Here is a 23,749-nt window from a genome sequence, read left to right as displayed (position 1 = left end):
AATAAAATATTATCATGTTTGTCTTGTTCGAAATAAAATATTATCACCTCGCTTTTGTAAGAAATAAAATATTGTCACTTTAATTTTGTGCAAAATAAAATATTATCCCTTAAACTTTTTTTCGAAATAAAATTTTATCACTTCGGTTTTGTTCGAAATAAAATATTATAATTTCGGTTTTGTTCGAAATGAAACATTATAACTTCCATCTTGTTCGAAAAAAAAATATTACACCTTAAATTTTTTTCGAACTAAAATGTTATATTTTCGATTTTGTTCGAAATGAAACATGATAACTTCGATTTTGTTCGAAATAAAATATTATGACTCCCATCTTGTTCGAAATATAATATTACCCCTAAAATTTTTTTCGAAGTAAAATGTTATATTTTCGATAAAATATTATTACTTCGATTTTATTCCAAGTGAAATATTATAACCTCGGTTTTGTTCGAAATGAAATATTACAACTTTAATTTTGTTCGAAATGAAATATTATAACTTTAATTTTGTTCCAAATGAAATATTATCCCTTAAATTTTTTTCGAAGTAAAATGTTATATTTTCGATAAAATATTATTACTTCAATTTTATTCGAAATTAAATATTATAACTTCGATTTTGTTCAAAATGAAATATTATAACTTTAATTTTGTTCGAAATGAAATATTATCCCTTAATTTTTTTCGAAATAAAATGCTTTATTTTCGATTTTGTTCGAAATGATATATTATAACTTCGGTTTTGTTCGAAATGAAATATTATCCCTTAAATTTTTTTCGAAATAAAATGCTTTATTTTCGATTTTGTTCGAAATGAAATATTAGAACTTTAATTTTGTTCGAAATGAAATATTATCCCTTAAATTTTTTTCGAAGTAAAATGTTATATTTTCGATTTTGTTCGGAATTAAATATTATAACTTCGGTTTTGTTCAAAATAATCTTTAATTACCTCGATTTTATTCGAAGTAAGATATTATCACTTTAATTTTTTTCGAAACAAAATGTTATAACTTCAACTTTGTTCGAAAGTGGCATTTCATGGTTAACATGTTTAATATAATTTTAATTTTAATTATATATATGTATGTGACCTGGTTTACGAAAAGAGGGCTTAGGTGTCAAAAAAAAGAGGACAATTAATTAGATAACGAGAAACTGACGATTATTTTTAACAGCTTTTCCCAGAAAACTAGTTTTCGCACGTTAGCCCCCTTTTCGTAGACCAGGTCACATATACATATGTATTTACATTTAATTCATTATTTTAGCATTTTCTTGTATTTTTTATTACTTATTTTAATTTTTAAATTTTTAAAATTATAAATATTTTTTTATAATTTTTAATATTTAATTTAATTTTTTTTGAATTGGTATACTTTTCATTCTCTCTTCATAAATTTTATTAGCGTTTCAGTATCGTTGTCTGCATCCAAAAACTATACGAAAAATGCTTAAAAACTTAAATTAAAAATTCGCATTCTGGCAAAGCCATTATTGCATTCCATGTTCGCTTAAAATTCGTGTTTTTTTTTTTGCAAAACATAAACTCAAATAATGTGTGCTTTTTCACTAGTGTTTATGTAGATTTTTCGAAATTTTAACACTTCGTTTTATTTATGCACAAAGTTTTATCAGCTCAAAATGTGCCGTGATTATAATTTTTATTTTTTCAACATTGTCATTTCACATAAATCGCTTAATTTATTCAGGGAGTGGCAGATATGTATGTATGTATATTATTTCATATTATATATATTATCAACAGATATACACTGATTTAAAAGCTTTCTCTTTGTCAGAAATAATTAAATGGTTGTTTCTTATCAGTTAGCAAAGTTGTAAATATATTTTCACAGTAATGTTCCGTAACAGGTCAATTTAAAAGTGTGTGCTACCAGCATATGATTTTTAGTTAGCCGTAACCTTCAAAAGACGCGTGTATAAATTTGACAGCGTTTGGATCATTAGTTTTAAATAATAAAACTGTGAGTGAAGCCAATTTTTTTATTGTAAAAAATCGATAAAAAGAAACTTCGGGTGTTGATAAAATATTAGTTTTTGAAGGTTAAAATACAGTTGAAGCAAAAAATTGGCTAGATGACGAGTTTCCGGACACTGCCCCAGGAAAATCAACCATCAAGCATTGGCATGCTAAGTTTAGACGTGGTGAAATGAGCACCGAAGACTGTGAACACAGTGGACATCCAAAGAGGTTGCCCTCGATGAAAAAAAAAACTGAAAAATATCCACAAAATAATTTTAGATGATGATACTAAGTGCAGTTCTTGGATATAGCAGGCACTCTAAAGATATCAACTGAACGTGTACATCATATCATTCACGAATGTTTGGTTATGAGAAAGCTATGTATGTGCAAAGTGGACTAAAAGCAACGAGGAATAATAACTCGCAACAGTGTTTGGAGATATTCAAGCGCAATAAACCTGAAGTTTTGCGTCGTTGTGTGACAAAGAAGGTAATATGATTTCATCATTTCATTCCGAAGTCCAATCCGACATTCGCCCCACTGGACTCCATACTATGAACACACTCCAAAGCGTGCAAAAACACAACGTCGGCTCGAAAGTTATGGCGTCTGTATTTTGGGATGCGCATGGATTAATGCACCGTGTCGCAAGTCAGTGAAAAATATAGCAAAAATTCATTAATTGCGCTTTGAATTGCTCCCGATTCCACGGAATTCTCCATATCTGGTCCCTAGCGACTATTTCCTGTTTTCAGAAAGCAAAAGACATTTTCGTCGAATGAAGAGCGTGCCATGAGCCATTTTGAGGCCCACCGTTCATTATTGGATAATATTTGACCCGAATAGACTACGTCCTGCACACAGTGAAGAAAATATAAATCCGTTGCTGAGAGTGTGCACGAAGACCATGGAGAGTCGATTCGGCGCCGTTCGCAGCAACTCGGACTGACGAATTGAACGACTTTGTGTATTTTGCGTCGAGATCTTAAGTTGAAAGCGTACAAATCACAGCTTGAGCTAGAACTGAAGCGACTCGACCTTCCCAAGTGACATCGCTTCGCTCTATGGGCTCTTGAGAAGTTCCAAGAAGATTCGGTGTTTTCGAGCCGAAATTTGTTCAGCGATGAGGCCCAAGCCTGGCTCAATGGGTATGTAAACAAACAAAATTGCCACATTTGTGCCGAAGAGTAACCTGACGATATTCAAGATGCCATTTCAGCCAAAAAAAAACAACGAGTTTGTGCGGCTTGTGGGTCGGTGGAATCATCGGTCTATATTTCTTCAAAAATGCTGCCGGCAAGAAAGTAACCGTCAATGGCGGCCGTTATCGCGCCATTATAAGTGACTATTTGAGGCTCGTGATCTCGGCGACATTTGGTTTCAACAAGACGGCGCCACTTTTTACACATCTCATCAATGAATGGATTTATTGAGAGCACACTTCGGTGTGCAGATAATTTCACGTTTGGAGCCGGTCGATTGGCACCAAAATCCTCTAATATCACACCGTTAGACTTTTTCCTGTGGGCATAGGTAAACTCTATAGTCTATGCGGTCAATCCTACTTCGAGGATCGCTATGATCACTGTATCACACTTGAAGGGAACTTTGTTGAATAAACGAAAATGTATTTAGCCAAAAACTGTGTTTTGCTATGCTGGGCCGGAAACTTTTCAATTTACGCTGATGCAATGGAACAAATAACTTGAAGTAAAAAGTTAAGTCTTTGAAAAAAGCACTTTTTCATTCAAAAATACTATAACTCGTTTAGTACATACATATATAGTATATACGATATACATATTTACGAGTATATATTTTAATTAATACCAACATTTCGAGTTTATCGTTGGCCTAATATTTCATGTGTAGAAGGCAGAAACAAAATGTAGAAAACAATGAAGCAGAAATTCCTTGATTAACAAAAACCCTTCGCTGCATTGTGTTCGGCCTTCAACTCTGTCAGTTTCCATAAAAAAAAGTATATTCAGTTTGTATGCTTATGTAGATGCGCTTAAATTGTTATTGGGTAAGTGATTTATAGGCAGTTCTAAAGTTTTAATGGTCTTTTTAGACAAATATCAGCCACTTAATCAAATGTATGCCGTAGCTGTATGCCCTGTAGGGAAGTGCTCACCGTTGCATTAAAAAAATTTGATATTTTTGAACAACTATGATTAACGTGATTGATTTCTTCAAAAATATTCGCAAATCAAAGAAAAAATAAAACAGTTGAGAGCAACAGCAACAAACCTATAGATGATGAGTGGGCAAATTTGTACCCAAGAGTCGAAAGAATTTTTTCTAAAAGGGGATTACTAAGTCGCAGTTGTAAATAAAAGCAAGCACATACGACCACGTTAAATTACCCTCTTTAACTTTACAAAACATTTAGCGCCAATTCGATTTCCTATCGGGTATGTAAGTGAAAGATACTCAATATAAATGCCTCTGAGCTTTTAATTACACACACACACAACTGCAAGTAATAAAGAGTTGTGCGTTCGTTTACCACAACTAACATATGTACACTTGCCAGCCGGCGGCTGTGCTTAGCATTTTTTCTCTTCTACTTTAGGACGCCAAATATTCGAAACTTTATTGAAACAGGTTTGGAGCTCTTCTTATTTTTGCAGACTTCTCTTTATACACCTGTAGCCATATACAGTTGCGAGCATTGACGTAGTAGTGCCTATTGGTCAAGAGAGTTTTGCTTTAAATTTTGTTTATTTTATGATATTGCCGTCGATCATTATTTTAGTTATATTCTCTGAAGTATAACGGTCCTATTATTCACAACAATAAGTGTGAAACACTTGTCGTTACTTTTTTAGAGCCAATTTTATTGGGATATCTGTTTTCATGAGCGAGCAATAGAATAGTAGTGAACGGTGAGCTGATTACAAACAGATAATTTTTACTAAAAAAAATTTAATTTTATCAAACAAAAAGTAAGTTTCCTAATATTTTATTTGTTATTCAATGCAAAAAGCAAAAAAATATATGATTTTGCTCCTTTTATTGGGCCGCGGGAAGCACTGTAGTGAAGAAAAACGAGAATGGATTCAATCTGTCATAAACAACGGTAAATCCTACAAGGGCGTGGAAAGATTTGTATGGTGTTAAGCCACAATAATTCGCAATGCAATTATTTATAAAAAAAAGGCGAAAAAAGAGGCGCAAGATGGATTCTTTATGAGAATTTTACACCAATAGTTGTAAGATGTGCCAAGACTCGACCTAGAATGTCAGCTATGGAGATTCGGTATGAACTTAACCTGGCCTGCGGTGTTCATACAGTGAGAAGACTTCTACATGAACATAATTTATATGTCCGCTGTCCTCGAAAAGTACCGTTATTAAAAAAAAAAAATCATGTAGCAAGACATCTTAAATTCGCCAAAGGACACCTGAATTGGCCGATTGAGAAATGGCGCAACATCTTGTGGACAGACGTGTCGAAAGTTGATCTATACGGCGGTAAAGGATCCCGTCAGTATCTAGGATGCTCCCCTAATGCAGAGTACGACCCCGGATTCAGCACAAAAACTTTGAAGCATGGCGGTTTGAATATCAAGGTTTAGGCTGTTTTTCTTACAGGCCCAATCTTTTTGTGTAGTCCCAATTCACAAGTTTACTGGCATAATGGACCGATACACATACGAGGATATAATGCAGCATATTATGATACCATTTGCTGAAGAGGACATGCCGCTGAAAATGATATTTCAGCAGGATAATGACGCGAAGAACACCAGTAGTGTTCTAAGTAAGTAATGTCCTAAAAATATAATTTTGTACTAAAATTTTCAATAATTTCGAAATCTATTGTTTTATTTTGTATTATTTTGCTTGTCTCGTCTTGTTCGATTTGTAAATAAAAGACTGGAAAGAGTACTACAGACGATCATATGTATGTGTGTTTGTTTGTATGCTAAAAACAATAATAGTCATTATCACTTTGCTATTTATTTAAAGATTTTGCACCTTAAAAACCATTGTTGAAATATTTTTAAATTTTGTTTGTATTTAAATTTAAGTTTAGAGATTTTCAGAAATATGTACATATACATATGAGCGCCAGCGAGGCGGCAATTTGTGGCTTGTTTATTTATTTATTTTATTTTTATTAAGGAATTTTAAACAACAAAAAAAAAAGCTATAATAATGATAGCAATAAATGTAGTAAGGAAAAACTTCCTAAATGGCGCTGACTTGGAAAATGTATAAAATAATATTTTGATATTTTTATTATATAATACCATGTACTATGCGAGAAAAATAGTAAGACTTTATTCATAATTTTAAAATTTTTAATTTATACTTCAAAATCTATGTCGTTCCTTTCGAAGTAATTCCTCTTAACGCCAATACATTTGTGGCAACGTTTTTTCCAATCCTCGAAATAGTTGTGAAAGTCAAATTCCGCAATAGTCTTCAATGCGCGTAGCGCTTTACGTTTAATGGCTGCAATTGTATAGGAAATAGGCGTGGTTGTGGTCCGATTTCGCACTGTGATATAGAAAAATGCTACTAAATTTAGTCAAAATGGGTCGGTCGGGTCACGAGATATGTGATTTCACCAAAAAGTGGGCGGTGTCACGTCTATCGTCCAATTTTCATACCGGCTCCCATAAAGCTCTCCTATACTAATTAGGAGGTGAAATTTAATGTCTCTGGCATAATTCGTTACTGATTTATAGCGCTTTTCGTAGTTTTGAACAGTACCGTTATGTGAGGAGTGAGCGGAGTTATATGCCGAATGTGTTCATTTTCACATCGTCGGTAGAAGTTTTTATAATATTTGAGCACCGCGAATTTGGTGGTTATATGTATCTTTAGCGTTTTAGGAGATATGTACATTAAACTTATTAGAGGGCAAGGTCACGCCCACTTTTTCTAGATGTTTTCCCCGATTGCGCCCAATTTTCGTAATTTCTTTCTACTAAGTAACCCGCCGGGGGAAGCAGAGGAAGAGGAAGACCTCCACTCCCTTGGAAGGACCAGGTGTAGAAGGACCTGGCTACGCTTGGAATATCCAATTGGCGCCACGTAGCGCAAAGAAGAAGCGACTGGCGCGTTGTTGTTAACTCGGCTATAATCGAGTAAGCGGTGTCTACACCAATTAAGAAGAAGAAGATGAAGTAACCCGCATAGCAAGTTTCATCCAGATATCTCTATTTTTACTCAGATACAGCTTGCACGGACGGACGGACAGACAGTCAACAGGATTTCAACTTTTCTCGTCACCCTGACCTTGATACATACAACCGTTAGGTGAACAAAACTACAGGTATTATACTCTGTAGCAACTGGTTGCAAGAGTATAAAAATTACAGCTCAAGTATTCCTAGAAACGTGGAATATTCGCTGCGATGATCTCATTTAAGTTGGTCATCAATTTGTTATCAGTGAATTTCAAAACTATATTTTATTGCACAGCTGCGCTTAGCTTAGATTGCTCATTATAATTAAATATGTTGTTATACTAAATATAATATATAATATATAGTATGTGGTTATATACATATGAGTACATATATGTAAAAGTTCAGGAAGACGAGACGAGTTAATATCTGAATGCAAGCTGTAACGTGACTCAAAATTGAGATCTCGTAGTGAAACTTGGTACATTGGCAAATAATGGAGAAAGAGTTCGTAGATGGGCGTAACGAGATAAAATTTTGTACGAATTGTGCCTTTAAGGTATGCTACTTAATGACCAAAAATCGTCCAAATCGAACCAAAACTATTCAAGCATCTAGTTGCCGAATATGTGAACCTCAGTATCTGAAGTTGACGAAAATATCGGTCAATATATGGGATGAACAGTTGAAATTCAGTGAGAATCTTTTCCTGCTAATACTACCTCTGTGTATCACAAAGGATGGAATCCGAGTTGAAACTTCCCCGAACCCTCACATCCCTAACATAAAGATTTTCGAACTTCCGGGTAACGTTCTGCCACATAGATTGGCCAATATCTGAGTTATCTTAAATGAAACTGAGAATAAAAGTTTCTTTGTAAAGAATTAGCACTCCAAATCTCGCTTGGCATACCACGAAGTGCTTATGGGCTGACATGAAAGCAAACATACCATATTAAAAGCTCTTCTGCAGTCGTTCATATAATTTGAAATGTGACTAAGGGAAATGTCATTGCTACAATGAATCAGCTAGACAATGTTGAAAGTCAAAGTAAATCAAGTTTAATTTCCGCGTTACGGTTATGGCAGCTCAAACCTGCAGCTAGCACTGAAGCAGCTTTCGCAAATATTTATTCATTTCTTACGTGTTGAAGCTATTTTTGCGTGCGTTTTATTTGACATTTGATATGTTATTCAAACACTAAATTTATATCGAAAATATATAATATTTGTATATACATATGTATATGTACATAGTTTTTTATAGCTATTTACTTGTTTAGATTTCTTTCAATTGAAATTATAAGCCGCTGGGTCCCTATTTGCTGATAAGTTAGAACACCTGTGTCTATGAAAACAGCATTTATTTTTATCACTAGCTAGCTAAACTATCAATTGAGTGATCTATTTGATATTAGCTTATCTATTATCTTATATTTAAGTAAGTTAAATAATTACAAATGAAAAGTTCGCAGTGACTGAACTATTTTTTTTTATTATATAAAGTCTTTTTAGAGACATAATAATTATACCCTGAATAAGGTGTCTTAAGTTTGCCGAGAAGTTTGTAACACGCAGAAAAAAGTGTCGGAGGTTCTAAATTTGTACATACATATATAAAACGGTTGATCCAAATATACGTACTTTTGGCAAGAGTTTTTTTTTGGCAGATCAGGTGTGTCGTGTCAAGCTGTCATGCTATTTTTGTTCAATATTGGTTGGCGTTTCATCATGGAAAGACTTACGCTTGAACAACGTTTACGAACCAACTTTGTCACGAAAATTCAGAAATCAGTATAATCGGTCTACTGGCCGACTATACGCAACACCATCACCCATCTTGAGACCCAGCATTCATTATTGGATAATATTCGACCGAACAGACCACGTCCAGCACGCAGTGAAGAGAGCGTACACGAAGATCGTGAAGAGTCAATTCAGCTTGTGCAAGAACTGAAGTAGCTCGACCTTTTGAAGCGACATCTCTTCGCTCTATGGACCTTTGAAAAGTTTGGAATTCGAAGTTTTCGAGCCAAATTTCGTTCAGCGTTGAGGCCCGATTCTGACTCAATGGGTATGTTAACAAGCAAAACTGCCTCATTTGGGACGAAGGGCCAACTGAAGAGATTCAAGAGCTGCCATTTAATCCAAAAAAAACAACGGTGTGGTGTGGCTTGTGGGTCTGTGGAATCATCGGTTCATATTTTTTCAAAAATGATGCCAGTGAGAACGGAACCGTCAATGGCGACTTAGTCATTCATGTGATACCACACCGTTGGACTTTTTCCTGTAGGGATATGTGAAGTCTAAAGTTTATGCGGACAATCCCGCTTCGATTCAGACCTTGGAGCAAAACACCACGCGTGTCATTCGCCAGTTACAAGTCGAAATGCGTGAACGAGTCATCGAAATTTTAACTAAATGGTTGGACAATCTGAGACGTAGCCGCGGCCAACAAGTGAAAGAGATAATCTTCAAAAAATAAATGCCAAAGAATGTTCTTTCGAATGATAATAAACATGCCCCATTAAATTTGGAGTTTCTGTGGTTTTTCTTAAACAAAGTAGGGAACCTTGAAATATGTAGGTCTACTATAGCATATAGCTGCCATACAAGCTGAACGATCAAAATCAAGTTTTTGTTGGGAGAACTTTTTATGCTCTCGCAACAAAGTTGCTAAGGAGAGTATTATAGTTTTGTTCACATAACGGTTATTTGTAAATCCTAAAACTAAAAGAATTAGATATAGGGTTATATATACCAAAGTGATCAGGGTGACGAGTAGAGTTGAAATCCGGAAGTTTGTCTGTCCGTCCGTCCGTCTGTCCGTGCAAGCTGTAACTTGAGTAAAAATTGAGATATCATGATGAAACTTGGTACACGTATTTCTTGGCTCCAGAAACACTAAATTTTACGGAAGAAATGGCAGAAGGAAGCTGCACCCAGCCTTTTTTTTTAATTGAAAATGGGCGTGGCGCCGCCCACTTATGGTCCAAAAACCATATCTCAGGAACTGCTAGACCGATTTCAATGAAATTCGGTATATAATATTTTCTTAACACCCTGATGACATGTTCGAAATATGGGTGAAATCGGTTCACAACCACGCCCTCTTCCAATATAACGCTATTTTGAATTCCATCTGATGCCTTCTCTGTATAATACGATTATATACATTTGGAACCAATGATGATAGCGGCATAAAACTTTACACAAATACGGTATTTGAAAAATATGCAAATGACTGATAATGAAATCTCGATTATCACTTTATCATGCGAGAGTATAAAATGTTCGGTGACACCCGAACTTAGCCCTTCCTTACTTGTTCTATTTGAGGAGGCTATTCTAGCTTCGGTAAAACAGAAGTTAACTTTTTTCACGTTTTCGAATAGTTGTTCGTCTTTTCAGGTAGTTGTTGTTGTTATATATTTTATTTTCATTATTCGTTCTTAAGTGCAATGATTTTAAAGGCAAAGAAGAAAGAGGTCTTCTTAGTAACCAAAATGAAAGATCGATTGTTGTAGTCACGTATTTAATTGAAAAGAATACATTTATCATGCATGATAGTATACTAACTAGCCGTCATAGAGACTCATAGTCTGTTTGTACCGAACTTAGCTAATGCTTACTTTTACTAATTACAGTGTCTATACGTTCTTTATATGGGAAAAATCATGAGATCTCCTTGTTAATTAATCAATTTAAAATTATTTTTTTGCTCATTTCGCTACGCCTTCCATTAGTCAGCGTTTTACGTAATATGTACATATGAGTGTATGTATTTCGCCACCGGCTTTCAAACTTGTGTCTGCCTGCCGCCGCGGATATTATACTAAAGCTTGTTGAATTAAATTATAAGATTTTTTTGTTTTATTTTTTCGTTTTTTATGCTTTTCTTTTTATATTGTTTATTTACTTTTTGTTGTCGGTCTATTTTTGGCGACAGTTTCGACAATAATGACCGGCGCTTTGCGATTAAATACATATTTACTTCTGTGTACATATGCACATACATACCTATAAACACATTTTGTTTTGTTTGCTTTGGCATTTCGCTTTGATTGCTGCTCAAATCAAGCACCTAAACATACAATTATACCAGCCTGCACCATAATTATGGAGGCTTATATATGTACTATATATACATATGTATGTAGGTATGTGTGTATGTATATCTCTTGCTTTCAGGGGCTTGGCTCGTTATGCTTAGCTAGTAAGCTGTCGTAGACAACATTTTGTACCATAAATTACATATTTACATAAATTTGAATTTAAAAACTTTTCTTTTCGCTGTTGCTATTGTTGTAGCAGAAATTAACATAATCTATAATGGAATATATGTTTCGTGTGATTTTAGCATTTCTATGCAAACGAAAATTTAACAATTTGTTTTTGGGAAAGAGAAAAAAAAATATGCAAATAAAGCAAAAACTCGAAAAAAGCTTTACCTTCGGCTGCACCGAAGCTATAGTACCCTTCATAAGTAACATGCCTTACCAAAACTTTGATCGATCAGTTTGTATGGCAGCTATATGCTATAGTAGTGCGATATTGACAAATGAGCAGCTTCTTAAAGAGAAAAGAATGTGTGCAAAATTTCTGTTCGATATCTGAAAAACTGAGTAACTTGCACGTGTATATACAGATAGACTGACTTAGAGACCGACCCAGCTGAACTTATATCTTTATATATATAAATCTTCTGACCGTGTGTTTGTAATTGAACTGCTCCTAAACGGCTGAACCGATTTTGATGAAATTTTTTGTGTGTGTTCAAGGAGATTCGAGAATGGTTTAGATTTACAATTTGGTCCACTGGAAAATGTTTTTTTTTAATTTATTTTTCATTTGTAATCAATTGCTAATTTTGGAATGTTTGACCGATAGATGGCGCTACCATCGCAGTATCCATTATTCAAACCATAAATTGGCGTAAACGTGCAATAAACAAAACGATGCCAAAGTAAAAGGCGACATCTGTAGACAAGTTTTCATAACGTGGACAGAGTTGTTCGTTCTTAAGTAATAAATTGGGTGATTCAATACATCTATGGGTAGCTATAACATTTTTTTCATACCTGCTAACTATTGGAGGGGGTATCTTGACAGGCAATTTAAAATTGCAAAAGATCTGGCATAAAAAAATTGCGGCATAACTGAACTGTTGATAAAAAGGTCTATTAAAATTTGAGATATACAGAAATTTTTTCGAAGCATTGCAGGACTGATGCCATAACCTTGCCAGCCGATGTTTTTTTGTCTTTCCACGCTTGATAACCGTTTCTTAATATGCAGTCCACCAGGCTGACAATTGATTGGACTCGATTGATTTCACTGATGTACACCCCAAATTTAATAGTTTTTTTTACCCCAAAAACCAATTCTTTCTTAACGCACGAAATTCTTTTTGATTAATTTTTGTTGCTTCACCAAAAATGCGATTATTCCTTCTAATATTTATAATCTAACTAATAGAAATCATGAAGATGGTATTAGTAGTACTACCTATGTATGTATCAGCCACAGTAAAATATGGGCGGGTCCTTTAATATATACATATATATAATATATTATTTTATATACATATATACTTTATAGGGTCTCCGTCGTTTCATTCTGGATGTTACAAACTCCGTGGCAACTTAATATACCCTGTTCAGGGTATAAAAAAACATATTTCTGAATTCTAAAATATTTTCAAATTCATACGCATTTAAGTGCCTTTCTGTGTTTGTCGCTTCATATGTTTTCTTGCGTCACGTTGTTGGTGTGTTGACGCCATTCATAAATTCCTAGAAATTAATCTTGCTTGCACGCGAATGTTTGTTTCACTTTGCCAGAGAAGTTTTTAGGGATTTTGAAATTGTCTGGACGTAAACAGCTGTGTATACGAGTAAATATGGTATAAGTAGATAAATTATTTATTAACAATTCTTAACAAATTTATGTGCCTTCTATGGTAGCTAATAAACGGTGATCCATTTCGAGGTCCCTACTTTAAAAAAAAAAAAAACACAGGAGCTTCAAATTAAATGGGGAATATTTATTATCATTCGAAAGACTATTCGTTGGCATTTATTTTTTGAAGATTATCTTTATCAAATGTTGGCCGCGACTACGTCTCAGATGGTCCATTCGTTGAGTCAAAATTTCAATGACTCGTTCGAGCATTTCGACTGGTAACTGGCGAATGACACGCGTGATGTTTTGCTTCAAGGCCTGAATCGAAGCCAGATTGTTCGCATAGATTTTAAGCTTTACATTTCGCCAGAGGAAAAAGTCTAACGGTGTGATATCACACGATCTCGGTGGCCAATTGATCGGCCCAAAACTTGAAATTATCTCATCATCGAAGTATTCTCTCAATAAATCTCTTTATTGATGCGATATGTGGGAAGTGACGCCGTCTTGTTGAAACCAATTGTCGCCCCTATAAAGTATATATGCATTAAATATTCGATTGTAATGGCGCACTAACAGTCGCTATTGACGGTTACGTTCTCACCGGCATTATTTTTAAAGAAATATGAACCGATGATTCCATCATCCCACAAATCACACAAAACCGTTGGTTTTTCTGGATGAAAGCGCAGCTTTAAAACCTCTTCAGGTGGCTCTTCGTCCCAAATGCGGCAATTTCGCAAGTTTATGTACCTCTAGAACCAGAAATGGGCCCCATCGCTGATCGAAATTTGGGTCGAAAACGTCGGATCTTTTTGAAACTTTTCGAGAGCCCATAAAGCGATGTGGTTAGGGAAAGTCGATCGGCTTCAGTTCTTGCACAAGCTGTATTTTGTACGCTTTCAATTTAAGGTCTGGGGTAAAATGCGCCAAGTCATTCCATACGTCACTCCGAGTTGCTGCGAACGGTGCCGAGTTGACTCTCCACAGTCTTCGTGTACACTTTTAGGTACGACTGCTTTATTTTCTTCACTGCGTGTTGAACGTAGTCTTTTCGGTCGAATATTATCCAATAATGAATGGTCTCAGGATGATCATTGATCACTACAGCTATAATTGTCATACAAACTGAACAATCGGAATCAAGTTCTTGAAAGGAATTTTTTGTATTTGTGAAGAGTATTTTAACGTCTTCGGTGCAACCGAAGCTAACATATTTTCTGATTTGCTTTTCTTCTGCTTTTAAATTAACCCAGTTAAAAGCCTTTAAAGAATGTGAAAAAACGTATATCTACAGTCTTGATACATGCATACGTACATATTTATATCACATATGTTATTGATTTTCACCTTTGAATTGTTAATGTTTAAAAGTCAACGACATTAAGCCAGCCACGAGCTTGCAGTTTTTTTTCTCATTTTTTGCTTTTCAATAATAATTTATACAAAATGCAAATATCTATAAATATACATATGAATTGTGCGCATATAAAGCAATATTAATGAGCTGTCTGCTCTATACAAATGACATTTATATGTCAAATTTTCCATTCTTTAAAAATGGCAGACAATTAACGGTTGGCTCAAGAAATGGTCGCATGAAATGTTTCAGCTGACCGCCTTATAATTAATTGCTTCGCTACAGAAACACCTCGCATGTGACACGTGCTATAATTAAGTTTGCTTTTTTTCATAATGAGCATTAGACCGCCCGTCGATTACGTGCGTGACTGGTACCCGGTAGCACGTAACCGACGTAATAATCTTCGAAAGTATGGAAAAAATAGTATTAAAAAATATTCATTAAATTAAACTGAAAAAATAAAACTATTTTTGCAGAAAAAAATAAAAATAAAAAATTTCATAAGAATTTTTGAAATTTTGATTAAAAAATATATTTCCACTTCAGGGTGTTCTTATTAATAGTTAAAATTTTAAGCAAAAGTAAGAAGTTTAAGAATATAAAAGAAAATATAAATTAAATTAAAATGAAAAAAATATATATATTTTTATAAAGAACGCATTTTTTTAGTTTTGCTGAATATGTTATATTTCAACTTAATTAATTAATAATAAAAAACTCATTTAAAAAAATTAAAAGTTAAAAAAAAAAATTTAAAACAAATATATTTTTTAATTCTGCTGAATATGCTATATCTCAGCTTGTTTAATTAATAATAAAAAATTCATTGAATTAAAAGTTAAAAAAATAAATAAAATTAAAATGAAAATATTAAGTTAACAAAAAAAAATATTTTCATAAAGTTGTTTTATTGATAATAAAACGTTTATATAAAATTAAATAAAACTAAATATTAAAAAATAAATGAAATTAAAAGGAAAAAAAATATTTTTATAAATAAAAATAAATAAAATAAAAAAATATGAAGTTAACAAAAAAAATTTTCATAAAGTTGTTTTTATTAATAATAAAACGTTTATATAAAATTATATAAAATTAAATATTAAAAAAAAATAAATGCAATTAAAAGGGAAAAAATGTTTTATAAATAAAAAATAAAATAAAAAATATAAAGTTAACAAAAAAATTATCATAAAGTTGTTTTATTAATAATAAAACGTTTATATAAAATTAAATAAAATTAAATATTAAAAAATATATGAAATTAAAAGGAAAAAAATGTTTTATAAATAAAAATAAATAAAATAAAAAACTATAAAGTTAACAAAAAAATTATCATAAAGTTGTTTTATTAATAATAAAACGTTTATATAAAATTATATAAAATTAAATATTAAAAAATAAATGAAATTAAATGAAAATAAATTAAATTAAGGGAAAAAATGTTTTTATAAATAAAAAAAATAAAATAAAAAAATATAAAGTTAACAAAAAAATTTTATAAAGTTGTTTTTATTAATAATAAAAATTTATATAAAATTAAATAAAATTAAATATTAAAAATAATAAATGAAATAAAAGGAAAAATGAATAATAACAAACTTTCGAAATGAAAACGTTATATTTACTTTAAATTAAATTATATAAAGAAAAAAGTTTTATAATAAAATTAAAATAAAAACTAAAGTTAACAAAAACAATTTTTAAAGTTGTTTAATGATAAATTAATAATAAAAATAAAATAAAATGTTGAAAATTATATAAATAAAAATAATAAAATAAAAAATATAAAGTTAACAAAAAAATTTCATAAAGTTGTTTTTATTAATAATAAACGTTTATATAAAATTAAATAAAATTAAATATTAAAAAAATAAATTAAATTAAAAGGAAAAAAAATGTTTTTATAAATAAAAATAAATAAAATAAACATTTTATAAATAAAACATTTTTTTGTTAATTCTGTTTAAAATGTTATATTTCGACTTAGGTGTGTCTTAATTAGTAATAAAAATTTTATTTAAAAATAAAAAATTAAAAAAAAAAATGAAATTAAAAAGAAAACATTAAAAATAAAATAAAAAAATATTAACAGAAAGTTAAAACAACTTAATTTATTATGTTATTAATATTAGAAATTAGTTAAAAAAATAAATAAAATAAAAATTATAAAAAAATATTTATGTTTATAGAGATTTTTGTTTTTGAAATTCTGTTTATTTATTACAATTAGACTATTTACACTGTTTTAATTAAGAAAAACCGTCTGATAAAAAGAAAAAAGATAATAATATTAGCAAAAGAAATTAATAAAATTAAAATGGTAAAAAAAAAATTTTTTTTGATGGCGCTTAAAAAATAGTGTTTTGACTTCATATAATTTGACAGCAGAAATATATAGATATTAACAAAAAACAAGAAAAATCGTTAACTTCGGCTGCACCGAAACTAATATACCTTTCACAGGTGCATTTCTTTTAGTAACTATGTGTTCAGTTTGTATGGCAGCTATATGCTATAGTTAACCGATCTGAACAATTTCTTCGGAGATTACATTGTTGCCTTAGAAAATAATCTATACCAAATTTCGTGAATATATCCTGTCAAATGTGAAAGTTTTCCATACAAGCCCTTGATTTCGATCGTTCAGTTTGTATGGCAACTATATGTTATAGTGATCCTATATTTCTATGTCTGAATTATTGAACAAAGAAGTGCGATAATGCACCAGCTCATACTGCGTGGTTATTCAACTAATATCGTGGCGCAACCACCGCATTCGCCTGATTTACCTTCGTGTAACTTATGGCCATTCAGCAAATTCACATGACCGTCCTCGTCGCTTTGACTCAATTGAGGATATAAAAGCTGAATCGAAGAAGGAACTGATGGCCATCACGACTTAGGATTTTTCCAAGTGCTTTGATGACTGGAAAATTTGTTGGCATAAGTGTATTGCAGCGTGAGGGGATTACTTTGAAGGAGATGAAATGAACAAAATTCAACTTTCAATTTGATGACAGTAGTAGTAAGTAGATCACTATCCTCGACAGCTTGAACCAATCTACGAAAAAAATATATTTATTGATTCGTTTCTTGCGGGCAGTTAATATGGTTCTGGGATTTGTTCGGGTCTTGATTATTGGCATTTTAAAAAAATATGATTTGCTTAGAAAAACTCAATAAAAGTTTGGTTTAAGCTTTTATTCTCGCATTTTTTAATTGTTTCAGTAGCTTCTTTCAGCATTCTAACGCTGACCAGCAAAGTTTTTAAAATTTATCCTGAAGCATATTCCTAAAATACTGTAAATATTTATACAAACTTTTGTTTTTCGTATGTGTTACTGTAAGCCGCTTAAATAAATTGCGTGTGCGCAATTTTTACAATAACTTTCTGTTTGCTTTTCTATATTTTTTCTTTTTTTTCTTAGTGGCAATTTAATTCGAATTTAGAGCCGCATTTAGCGAGGTGATTATTTTGTACTGCCCACCGCAAAGATGCTTAGAGTATAAGTATGTACGTGTATGTGTATGTAATATGATTATTAGGGTGGTTAAAAAAGAGAAATGTTTCTTTTTGCTACTCTGAAAATTGATTGTTAAAGCCACTAAGGAAACTTAACCAAGTATGAGCTCTTAAAGGGAAGGTACTCCGCCCTACTGTTATTTGTTTTTTCTTCTGATTATCGGATAGAAAGATTCATATCTTGCTTCCAACTACTTGAAAAAATATTTTATTTCATAAATTTTGTATGAAATTGAATGCTCAACAAAAATGCTTCAAAACTATTTTTCCGTAAACCTTACCATTTAAAATATATTAACGGCAGTTTGACTATTTTAAGGCAAATTTGTTGTTTTCTTTTGAAATTTATAATGCAATGAAAAAAAATTTAAATGGCAAAATTCATAGTTTTGTAGGAAATTTACTGCTCTACAATAATGGTCTTATAAAATTCTTTGATTGAGTTAAGCGTTTACGAAATATTCATCGTCAAAAATCAACGAAAAGTAAAAAAAATAAAAAAATGAGGAATGACGAGTAATAATTTCGAAGATACAGCCTTGAGAATTTGTGCGCTCGGGGCTAGCTAGGCTAAGTGCGCCGTCTTTAAACTCGTTTTTCTCGAAACTGTGTTTTTGAAGTGGGTTGAAAAGATTTCTCGAGAACTACTCAACCGAGCTTCATGAACATAGATCTTTGAGATACAGTTCTTAAAGCCATAGATGAAAGATTTTCTATTTCGATTACTACTTTTTGAAAAAAAAATTGAGAAATTTTCACATAAATTTTCGTTTTTTTTTTTCAAAAAATCTCTGCCAAAAATCCAATTTGTCAGTTTTCTTTTCTTGGTCGAAGTTTTAAGTAAAGGTTTTAACCAAAACACGTATTTTTTCACTTTATATAGTCTTATAAGGAGTTATCGCATCTTTTTTCCGAAGGGGCACCGTAAATGGCGTTCGAATGGCCGAGTTTAAAATACTTTTTTCTAAAAATTGTTCTTTTTTCTTTGTTAGTAGTGTTTGTTTGTAACAATAAAAAAACTCTAATAAAATATTTTATTTTTTATATGAGAAATTTATTGAAAAAAGTCTGTTTTTTTATCAGAGGAAACACATGTAACGCCTTAAGAGCGCATACGTGGAGAGGTGTCTATAAACCAATTTTTCAGTGTATCAAGCGAATTTTTTTTTTTTACCCACTCTAATGTATATACACACATGTGTATGTAGCATATACAGAAAAAACATATTTTTTAAATTGACTTGCTATTTTTAGCTAAAAAATCCCCATAAAATATCCCAATTGTGGTGTGTAGAGTGATTTAGCGGTTTTGTGTGCAGAATAACTGAATCGATTCTATAAATATTTACAAAAGCTGTAGGAAAACGTTTGATTTACATTTCGCTAAAAAATACTGGGCACAAACTAAAAAATTCTATGCTTGGACGTGGGCGATATAAGTATTTGAAATGAGAACACACACGTTTTAGCGCAAACATACATATGTATATACATATGTACCATACGTTTATATATGTTTCTAAGTACACATTGGTATCTAAATAAACGAGTATTTTGGATATTTTTGTACTCTTAAGTTCACTGCCAACCAGATGCTCATTTGAATTGGTTGTATTTATACTCGTATTTGGTGTTGACCTTGAACATGAAACCGCGGGAGCAGAGTAAAATGCTCGGTTAATCGCACAATGCACTCGCTTTGTTTGAGCGCACTCTTTATTCTTCTTTTAAAAGTTAATTCGAATTCTCTTTCGTTTGTCTTTCTTAGTGTTTATCTGGATTTAATAATTTGCAAATAAGCTGTCATTAAAAACGCATTTTGATAAAAAAAGAATCATCATAAATTTGATTTATAAAGTGGTCGGGTTACTAAGGCACGAGATTTTGAATTGAAAAAAGAAACGAGCACCGTTCCTCACGTAACTGTACGAATTACTGCGAGCATTATGAATTCGTGCTTTGATTTTCGGCATATTGACACTCCGACAGATTGCTAGGCTAAAATAAATAGTAACACGGAAGAGTTCTTCGAGGTTTTGTAACCATTCTTGGTCACAAGAAAAATATTTAGAAATATTTATTCATTATACTCTGAAGTCCTTTGAACAACTAAAATACTAGAGTTTGCCGGCTGGTCAGTGTTCGACCACAAACTCCGGTTATGTGATGTTAATGAAAATCCTTCAATCTTAAAAGCAGAGTTGGAAACTTAATATGAGGTGCCGTTCTTCGAGAAGCTGCGACAATAAAACTCCAACATAAACTTTCATATAGTGTAGATCATTTTGTGATGGATTCCCGGCCGAGCTATATAAACACGGCGGCGAAAAATTGATAAGGATCATGCATCCGTACTTCTTTGTAGAATATGGTCGCACGAAAGCATGGTCTACGATTGGAATTTAAGTGTGCTCCGCCCAAACCACAAAAATAGAGACCCCACAATCTGCGCCAACTACCCTGGGATAAGCCTCCTCAACATCGCGTGTAAGGTTCTATCAAGTGTACTGTGTGATAGATTAAAGCCCAGCGCCAACAAATTGATTGGAACTTATCTCTATGGCTTTTGGCGTGGAAAATCAACAACCGACGATATATTCACCATGCCCCAAATCTTGAAAAAGATCCATAAGGATCGACACACACCACCTCTTCGTCGATTTCAAAGCACGAAAAACAGCTGCCTTTACGCCGCTATGTCTGAGTTTAGTATCCCCACAAAACTAATACTGTAAACTGATGTTGAACAATACCAAAAGCTCCGTCAGGATCGGGAAGAACCTCTCCGAGCCGTTCGATACCTAACGAGGTTTCACATAAGGCGACTTTTTCGCATGCGACTTCTGCAATCTACTGCTGGAGAAAATAATTCCAGCTGCAGATCTGAATAGAGAGGATACAATCTTGTACAAGCGTGTACGGCTGCTGGCGTACGCCAATAATGTCGATGTATTTGTCCTCAACAACCGCGCCGTTAGTTCTGCTTTCTCCAGAATGGATACGGAAGCGAAGGAAATGGGTCTGGTAGTGAATGAGGGCAAGACGAAGTATCTCCTGTCATCAACAAACACTCGTCGCGACTTGGCTCCCACGTCACTGTTGACAGTCATAACTTTGAAGTCGTAGATAATTTCGTCTATCTTGGAACCATTATTAACAGCAACAGCAAAGTCCGCTTCGAAATACAACGCAGAATAACTTCTGCCAACAAGTGTTAGTTCGGACTAAGTAGGCAATTGAGAAGTAAAGTTCTCTCTTGACGAACAAAGACCAAATTTTACAAATTACTCATCATCCGCGTCCTGCTAAATGGTGCAGACGCGTGGAGGATGACAACAGCTGATGAGTCGGCGCTACGAGTTATCGTGAGAAAGGTTCTGCGGACGTTGTATGGTCCTCTGCGCATTGGCAACGGCAATTAACGTAGTCGATGTAATGATGAGCTGTACGAGATATACGATGACATTGACATAGTTCAACGAATGAAGAGACAGTGGTTACGCTGGCACGATCATGTCTTCCGAATGGGTGGAAACCCGCCAGCTCTTAAAGTATTCGAGGGAAGCAGAGGAAGAGATGTTGTATGGCAGCTATAGTGACGCGATATCGCTGAATCCAAAGAATGGGCAACATCTCTTGCGCCTATTTGTGAGGAGATGGTATAATAGGTTATAAGAAAGTGAAAATTTAATGAAGTTGGAGCTGGAGAAAAGTGACCACATCCACAAAAAATTGCACTAACATTTAAGTACATATGTATGTATATAGAAAAAAAGTTTTTGTCAGCTTAGTGAATATTAAGCTTTTCAATTCCGGACTGTCGTCGTTATTGTTTTCAAAATAAAAACGCAAAAAACAAACTTTCTACGAGTACTCGATCAGTAGCTAAGCATTTTATACCAACAGCATTCGCTTATGTCATTAGCCAGCTCATTAGCACACAATTCGTATGAAAGTAATGATATTTACGACAAAATAGAAAGAATAGGGATTTTGTAGCAATTTTTATAGCATCGGTCATTTCAATTTACTGCAGCTGCCTTTATAGCAGCCAATACATGCACATGCACTCCATATGCAGTTGAACAGTCATGGCGTTTTTGTGCTTAGTCAAACTGCTCTGCGCCATTACACAGTAATAGAATATGACTTAAACCTCTGCCTTGGCGTAATTTGAGTATTTTCGGCGTATAATTGTAGATGCAAACATTTATGGTATATATGTATGTATGTATATATATCTATATATACATATATATATAGTACATTTCTACATATCCTAACCTCAAGTAAATAGTTGCATGCACATAAACGTAATATAAAATACTATGCTCGTGCTTAATAAAATGCTTCATGAGCGTTAAATTCGCTAAGTAAATTTGTTCGAGTCTATGAAAGCAAATTGCCTTTGGACTTTTCACTCCGTCGCGCCACTTGGGTGATGTGACGTGTGTAAACTGAAGCTGAACTATGCCGGTGCTGCCGCAAAGCTACATACAAGGTTTTGTGGCTCAGACTACAGTTAAATCTAATCCTGATACAGTCTAAAAGATCAGTTGTTCGTAGAAGTATCTCTTCGACCAATTTCTGTGTTTGACCGGTCGCTCAAAAACTGCTATATAATAGACCTTATAGTCCTATATTAGCTCATAAGACTTTTACAAATCGACCAAGCGTTTTGAGAGTATCACAAATTTGTTGAGGCGGCTAATATCTGTTTCGCATCTGGTTCGCCGAAGGTGAGACTGTCGATATGTTTCATCCTCCGCCTCGCAAATGCTAGAAAATGGAGTAGAAACTTTCACAACGTGCATTCGTCAAAATTGTTTGCCATACCGCAGCAGTACCTATTGGATAATGTTCAGTAAGAGTCCTACTATTGCGGCAAGATGAACCTTGTTAAGAGTAAGTAGTTCAAAAGATCTCCTGCTATCTACTGTAAACCAAAAGGATCTGGCACTCGAACACAAGCGCCTTATAAGCGCACCCGAGACTCATTGGTCTAATGTTAGAACGCAAAACATCAATGGAAATCCAACCCGATTCCATTCTGAAGTGAGTGGGGTAAGGGTGTCCTCTATGGCAAGCACATGGGAGTTTCTAGCGACTTGGCTATGGCCCAAATGAGTTTGATGATGAAATAAGTAGCTTCATGCTATTTCTAGTGAGTGGACAGTCTTCGGCGCAGTTAGCGAGCTGAGCGCTAGTATTGCCGCTCTGCGCGCGGAGTGAACGTTCACTTATGTGAGCAGAAACTAATCCGATGCAGTGATTTCAGGAATGCAATTGAAGGAGAAGAGAATTTCGGCGTGTCTTTGTTCGGAATCCAGCTTCCCTGAACCTTAGAGCGCACTTCGCAGCATTGCATCTGCCGGCTATAATCACGGGTGTTATGAGTAAAATGGAAGATTTAGTAAAAGTTTCTGAACGATTGTTTGCCAATATTTATTTGGTTATACCACATGAAATAATTCATGGTTAACGGGTAATAATTTGACTTAAAGGATCTTAATCATTTGTGATTTTGATAGTATAGAGAGTTAACTGTGCATAATGTAAAGAGCAGAGATTTGATGATTTTTTTGGAGGACTGCCTTTACTTATAATCGTGATGCAATATAGAGGCAAAACTGATAATGTTGGATAACGTCGCTGAGGACTTTACATGGATCAAATACAGCACTGCTGATTGCGAGACGAGACGAGGCACTTAAGACTAATCCAGCCGAGGCTCCAGAATACAAAGAGCAGCAAAATACAAGAAAATCAAACTATATCCTCCCAAGGATAGATTTTAATAGCCACTTTCGGGTGAGG

General features: G+C 33.4%; 1 protein-coding gene across 1 annotated transcript in view; it reads left to right on the top strand.

Moving 5' to 3' along the window:
• The window catches only part of LOC120767250 (F-box/LRR-repeat protein 7-like), a 407,584-nt gene that overhangs the window by 29,126 nt on the left and 354,709 nt on the right, over positions 1 to 23,749 (top strand). The gene's annotated exons all lie outside the window — the stretch shown is intronic.

Source organism: Bactrocera tryoni, chromosome 1 (genome assembly GCF_016617805.1).
Source record: "Bactrocera tryoni isolate S06 chromosome 1, CSIRO_BtryS06_freeze2, whole genome shotgun sequence".
Classification (NCBI taxonomy): Eukaryota; Metazoa; Arthropoda; class Insecta; order Diptera; family Tephritidae; genus Bactrocera; species Bactrocera tryoni.
This window is presented reverse-complemented; position numbering and strand designations above follow the sequence as displayed.